This window comes from Mustela putorius, unplaced genomic scaffold, assembly GCF_011764305.1.
Source record: "Mustela putorius furo isolate JIRA1106 unplaced genomic scaffold, ASM1176430v1.1 tig00000224_pilon_pilon_pilon, whole genome shotgun sequence".
NCBI classification, from domain to species: domain Eukaryota; kingdom Metazoa; phylum Chordata; class Mammalia; order Carnivora; family Mustelidae; genus Mustela; species Mustela putorius.
This window is the reverse complement of record NW_025421321.1, coordinates 18,614,906-18,622,588: the sequence shown is the minus strand read 5'-3', so window position 1 is coordinate 18,622,588 and position 7,683 is coordinate 18,614,906.

Here is a 7,683-nt window from a genome sequence, read left to right as displayed (position 1 = left end):
TGGGAGAAGGGGTTGGGATTATGGACATTGGGGAGGGCATGTGATTTGGTGAGTGCTGTGAAGTGTGTAAACCTGGTGATTCACAGACCTGTACCCCTGGGGATAAAAATATATGTTTATAAAATTTTGGGAGGTAGTTTCTTCTAACAGACAAAAATACATCCAAAATCAAGTGTGTGGCTCTGTTCTAGTCACCAATCTAATAGATTTTTTTTTCTTTCCTTTTTTGTCCCCTATCTTCTCCCCCTGGTTTTGGGTCTCTTCTGGCTTGGGTAGTGGATATTTTTCTGGGATCATTGCTACCCTTTTAGTATTTTGTTCTCTCATTCATCTACTTTTATCTGGATAAAATGACAAGGTAGAAAAACTCATCACAAAAAAAAAAAAAAAAAGAAGAAGAAGAAGAAAGGAAAAAAAAAAAAAAAGAACAAGAGGCAGTATCAATAGGTAGGGACCTAATCAATATGGACATTAGTAATATGCCAGAACTAGAGTTCAGAATGACAAATATCGGGGCGCCTAGGTGGCTCAGAGGGTTAAAGCCTCTGCTTTCAGCTTGGGTCATGATCCCAGGGTCCTGGGATCGAGCCCTGCATAGGGCTCTCTGCTCAGCAGGGAGCCTGCTTCCCTTCCTTTCTCTCTGCCTGCCTCTCTGCCTACTTGTGATCTCTGTCAAATAAATAAATGAAATCTTAAAAAAAAACAAAAACAAATTCAGAATGACGATTATCAAGGTTCTAGCTGGGCTTGAAAAAAGCATGGAAGATATTAGAGAATCCCTTTCTGGAGAAATAAAATCCTTTTCTGGGGAACTAAAAGAACTAAAATCTAACCTTGTTGAAATTTTTATTTTCTATTTATTTATTTATTTATTTTAGGATTTTATTTATTTTCTTGTCAGAGAGAGAGAGAGAGAGAGACAGCGCAAGCAAGCACAGGCAGACAGAGCAGGAGGCAGAGGCAGAGGGAGAAGCAGGCTTCCTGCCAAGCTAAGAGCCCGATGTGGGACTCGATTCCAGGACACTGGGATCATGACCTGAGCCAAAAGCAGCTGCTTAACCAACTGAGCCACCCAGGTGTCCCTTGTTGAAATTTTTTAAATAAGCTATTAATGAGGTACAATTAAAAAATGGAGGCTCTTATATTAGGATAAATGAGGCAGAAGAGAGAATTAATGATATAGAAGACCAAATGATGGAGAATAAAGAAGCTGAGAAAAAGAGAGACAACTACTGGACCATGAGGGGAGAATTCAAGAGATAAGTGATACCATAAGAAGAAACAATATTACAATAATTGGGATCCCAGAAGAAGAAGAAAGAGAGAGGGGGCAGAAGATATATTGGAGCAATTTATAGGAGAGAATTTCCTTAATTTGGCAAAGGGAACAAGCATCAAAGTCCAGGAGGCACAGAGAATCCTCCTCAAAAATCAGTAAAAATAGGTCCACACCCCATCATCTAATAATAAAACTTACAAGTATCAGTGACTCAGAGAAAATCCTGAAAGCAGCTTGGAACAAGAGGTTTATAACATACAAGAGGTCTGTAACATATACTTCTATCCACAGAGACCTGGCTGGCCATAGACTGGCATGATATATTCAAAGCGCCAAATGAGAAAAATATGCAGCCAAGAATACTATATCCAGCTAGGCTTTCATTGAAAATAGAAGGAGGGATAAAAACCTTCCAGGACAAACAAAAATTAAAAGAATTTCCAAACACCAAACCAGCCCTACAGGAAATGTCGGAAGTGGTCCTCTAAGCAAAGAGAGAGCCTCAAAGTAACAGACCTGAAAGGAACAGAGACAATATATGGTAACGGTCACCTTACAGGCAATAAAATGGCAGCAAATTCATATCTTTCAATAGTTACCCTGAATGTAAATGGGCTAAAAAGCCCCAATCAGAAAACATGCAGTATCAGAATGGATTTAAAAAACAAACAAACAAAAACAAGACCCATTGATATGCTGTCTGCAAGAAACTCATTTTAGACCCAAAGATACCTTCAAATTTAACATGGGGGGGTGGAAAACAATTTCCCATGCTAATGGACATCAAAAGAAAGCTGGGATGGCAATCCTTATATCAGATAAATTAGATTTTAAGCCAAAGACCATTGTAAGAGATGAGGAAGGACACCACATCATACTTAAAGGGTCTGTCCAACAAGAAGATCTAACAATTTTAAATATCTATGCCCATAACATGGGAGCAGCCAATATATAAACCAATCTATAGCAAAATGAAAGAAACACATCAACTACTAATATAATAATAGTAGGGGACTTTAGCAGACCCCCCCCCCAAAATGGACAGATCATGTAAGCAAAAAATCAATAAGGGAATAAAGGCTTTAAATGACTGGACCAGATGGACATCACAGATATATTTAGAACATTCCATCCCAAAGCAACAAAATACACATTCTTCTCTAGTGCACATAGAACATTTTCCAGAATAGATTACATCCTCATTCACAAATTAGATCTCAACTGGTAACAAAGATTGGGATCATTCCGTACATATTTTTAGACCACAGTGGTCTGAAGTTAGAACTCAATCACAAGAGGAAAGTTGGAAAGAACTTAAATACATGGAGACTAAAGAGCATCCTGTTAAAGAATGGATGGGTCAGCCAGGAAATTAAAGAACTAAAAAAATTCATGGAAACAAATGCAAATGAAAGCACAACTGTTCAAAATCTTTGGGACACAGCAAAGACAGTCCTGAGAGAAAAGCATATAGCAATACAAGACTTTCAAAAGAAACAAGACAGGTCTCAAGTACACAACCTAACCCTACACCTAAAGGAGCTGGAAAAAGAACAGCAAAAAAAGCCTAAACCTAGCAGGAGAAGAGAAATAATTAAGATGAGAGCAGAAATCAATGAAATAGAAACTAAAAGAACAGTAGAAAAAAAAACAATGAAACTAGGAGCTGGTTCTTAGAAAGAATTAATAAAGACTTATCAAAAAGAAAAGAGAAAAGAACCAAATTAATAAAAATCATGAATCAAAGAGGAGAGATCACAAACAACACCACCAAAGAAATATAAACAATGATAATAGCATATTATGAGCAACCATACACTAGCAAATTTGACAATCCTGAAGAAATGGATGCATTCTAGAGATATATAAACTACCAAAACTGAACCAGGACAAAATAGAAAACCTGAACAGACCAATAACCAGTAAGGAGATTGAAGCAGTTGGCACTGGGTGTGGTGCAAAAACAATGAATACTGTTACACTGAAAATAAATTTTAAAAAATTTAAAAATAAATAAATAAATATACAGTCACCAAAAAAAAAAAAAAAAAAAAAAAAAAAAAATCTCCCAACAAATAAGAGCCCAGGGCCAAATGGCTTCCCAGGGAAAATCTACCAAACAGTTAAAGAATTAATACCTATTCTCCTGAAACCATTCGAAAAATTAGAAATGGAAAGGAAACTTCCAAACTCATTTCATGAGGCCAGCATTACCTGAACCCCAAAACCAGACAAAGACCCCATCAAAAAGGAGAATTACGATGAACATGGATACAAAAATTCTCGCCAAAATGCTAGCCAATAATATCCAACAGTCCATGAAAAGGATTATTCACCACGACCAAGTGGCATTTATCCCTGGGCTGCAAGGTTGGTTCAACATCTGCAAATCAATCAATGTGATAAAATACATTAATAAAAGAAAGAACAAGAACCATATGATATTCTCAATAGATGTTGAAAAAGCATTTGACAAAATACAGCATCCTTCCTTGATCAAAACTCTTCAAAGTGTAGGAATAGAGGATACATACCTCAATATCATCAAAGCCATCAAACCCCACAGCAAATATTATTCTCAATGGGAAAAAACAGAGCTTTCCCCCTAAGGTCAGGAAATGGCAGGGATGTCCACTATCACCAATGCTTTTCAACATAATACTAGAAGTCCTAGTCTCAGCAATCAGACAACAAAAAGAAATAAAAGGCATCTGAATCAGCAAAGAAGTCAAACTCTCTCTCTTTGCAGATGATATGATACTTTATGTGGAAAACCCAAAAGACTCCACTCCAAAACTGCTAGAACTCAGACAGGAATTCAGTAAAGTGTCAGGATATAAAATCAATGCACAGAAATCAGTTGCATATCTATACACCAGCAACAAGACAGAAGAAAGAGAAATTAAGGAGTTGATCCCATTTACAATTGCACCCAAAAACCAGAAGATACCTAGGAATAAACCTAACCAAAGAGGCAAAGAATTTATACTCAGAAAACTATAAGGTACCCATGAAAGAAATTGAGGAAGACACTAAGAAATGGAAAAATGTTCCATGCTCATGGATTGGAAGAACAAATATTGTGAAAATGTCTATGCTACCTAAAGCAATGTACACATTTAATGCAATCCCTATCAAAATACCATCAGTTGTTTTCAGAGAAATGGAACAAATAATCCCAAAATTTATGTGGAACCAGAAAAGACCCCAAATAGCCAGAAGGATGTTGAAAAAGAAAACCAAAGTTGGCAGCATCACAACTCTAGACTTTAAGCTCTATCACAAAGCTGTCATCATCAAGACAGTATGGTACTGGCACAAAAACAGACACATAGATCAATGGAACAGAATAGAACACAGGAATGGACCCTCAACTCTGTGGTCAACTAATTTTCAACAAAGTAGGAAAGACTGTCCAGTGGAAAAAAGACAGTCTCTTCAACAAATGGTGTTGGGAAAATTGGACAGCCACATGCAGAAGAATGAAACTGGACCATTTCTTTACACCATACACACAAATAGACCCAAAAATGGATAACAGATCTCAATGTGAGACAGGAATCCATCAAAATCCTTGAGAACACAAGCAGCAACCTATTTGACCTCAGCCGCAGCAACTTTTTCCTAGAAATATCACCAAAAGTGAGGGAAGCAAGGGCAAAAATGAACAATTGGGACTTCATCAAGAGCTTTTGCACAGCAAAGTAAACAGTCAAAAAAACCAAAAGACAACTGACAGAATGGGAGAAGGTATTCACAAATAACATCAGATAAAGGAATAGTATCCAAAATATATAAAGAGCTTAGCAAACTCAACACCGAAAGGACAAATAATCCAATCAAGAAATGGGCAGAAGATAGGAACAGACATTTCTGCAAAGGAGACATCCAAATGGCCAACAGACACATGAAAAAAGTGTTCAATATCACTGGGCATCAGGGAAATACAAATCAAAACCACATTAAGATACCACCTCACACCAGTCAGAATAACTAAAATTAACCAGTCAGGAAATGACAGATGGCGAGGATGCGGAGAGAGGGGGACCCTCCTATACTGTTGGTTGGAATGCAAGCTGATGCAGTATGGAGGTTTCTCAAAAAATTGAAAATAGAGCTACCCTACGACCCCGCAATCACACTACTGGGTATTTACCCTAAAGATACAAATGTAGTGATCTGAAGGGGCACATGCACCTGACTGTTTATAGCAGCAATGTACAGAATAGCCAACTATGGAAAGAACCATCTATCAACATATGAATGGATAAAGAAGATGTTGTGTATATATATGCAATGGAATACTATGTAGCCATCAAAAGAAATGAAATCTTGGGGTGCCTGGGTGGTTCAGTGGGTTAAACCCTCTGCCTTCAGCTCAGGTCATGATCCCAGGGTCCTGGGATCGAGCCCCGCATGGGGCTTTCTGCTCAAGAGGGAGCCTGTTTCCCTTCCTCTCTCTGCCTACTGGTGATCTGTCTGTCAAATAAATAAAATCTTAAAAAAAAAAAAAAAGAAAGAAAGAAAGAAATGAAATCTTGCCATTTGCAACAACATGGATGGAACTAGAGGGTATTATGCTGAGTGAAATAAGTCAATCAGAGAAAGACAATTATCATATAATCTCTCTAAGGAATTTGAGAGGCAGTGCAGGGGGTCATGGGGTGTAGGGAGGGAAAAAAATGAAACAAGATGGGATCAGGAGGGAGATAAACCATAAGAGACTCTTAATCTCATTAAACAAATTGAGGGTTGGGAGGGGGTAGGGATAGGGTGGTTGGGGTATGGACATTGGGGAGGGTATGTGCTATGGTGTGTGCTGTGAAATGTGTAGATGATTCACAGACCTGTACCCTTGGGGAAAATAATACATTATATGTTTAAAAAAAAAAAGAAAGAAACATACAGGCCATTTGAGAACTCACATCATTTGATGCACTGAAATTCCTGACCTTGCAGGACTTCTACCTTCATCCTATAACCTCTGGAACTCCTGCCTACGGGTTCATTCCCACCATCTCCATTCTATGCTCCACATCCAAGCATCGAAGGCCAAAGCATGACAACCAGGAGCCCTGGTCTGAGGCTGACTGATTCAGTGTGGAACAGGCCTGGAAGCTTTCTCTTCTTTCATTTTGTACTCCATGTTTTCTTGTGACCTAGTCCTTGTCTGATGAAGGCACAGCTCTTCAGCCACAGCTCTGCCATAATCCCTTGTAAATCAAGCTTCTGATTCACCTTGGTGTTTTCCTCCTGATATATTTAGTGGCAGATTGCTTGCCTGTTGATCCCCTACCAACCAACTACTGCTCCTGATTCAGCGAGGGTAGACTCTCAGTCCTCATCTGGACCTGCACCTCTTTGTGAGGATGAGTAAAGGGGGAGCACAGCCTTGAACAAAGTTAGTCCTCAGAGGACAATTTGGATGATCCTTGTAGCTTATTAATTCTGCCTGTAAGTTAACTAATTACCAATCTCATTTGAGTGAATTGGCAGACACACTACCATAATCTGTTCATCTCTCCACTAACTACCTGTGTGTGTCTGTCTTAGAATCCCAGTCTTCACCTTGCCTAATCTGACCCACCTTCCCAAACCCCTAATCCTGATCCTGACAGGTCTGGGGGCTTCCCACAAGAGCCCATTTCACCACAGGTTAAAGTACATAACGCAAGTACGGGTTGTGCGGCTTTATGTTCCAGGATTCTGACCACGGGGATCTGGTTGCAGGCTCAGCCAAAGCAGGGTACATTTTAAAAATAAGCAGACTTTGTCATTGGATCCTTTTGGTCATCCTCTTAGCATCTCTATCTTACCTCTAAGGGCCTCGCCCCAAAGAGCTGGAGCCCAGAGCACCCCCATGCCCGGATCCCCGGTCCTGCCCAATTCAAGTTGCCCACCCTTGTTACCACCTCTCACACCTCCACCCCAGCCCCCAATTCCTCCAGTGCACGGGATCCCTGCCCCGTTGCAGGAGGGCATTGGTCTGCCTTTGGAGCCTCTCCACCTTCTCAAGAGTCTGCTGTGTGCTATTGTTGGGCTAGTCATGACAGACACAGCGTTAACGTGACAGTATCTGCAGGAGCTCCCAGCAAACAGTGGGTGTGTTCCACTCAGCAGGGCTGCTTCGACTTCCCGTGTGCTGCATCTGGCCAGTTTTGTAGGAGATAAAGTAGCCTCAACCTGGTGGCCAGCCTTCTCTGAAGACAGCTGGTTCCATTGGCCATCTTTGCACAGCTTTTTGCCTCCTAAAGGCACAGATTTTCTAAGAGTTCAAAGTTCTTTCCCTGCTGTTGAGTGACAGATGGCCCAGGCCAGAAGGTCTTGTATAGGATTAAGTTGTTCATTGGTTAGTTGCTTGTAAGGATGAGCCCGCTTATGGAGCAAACCAAAAATGCCATTCA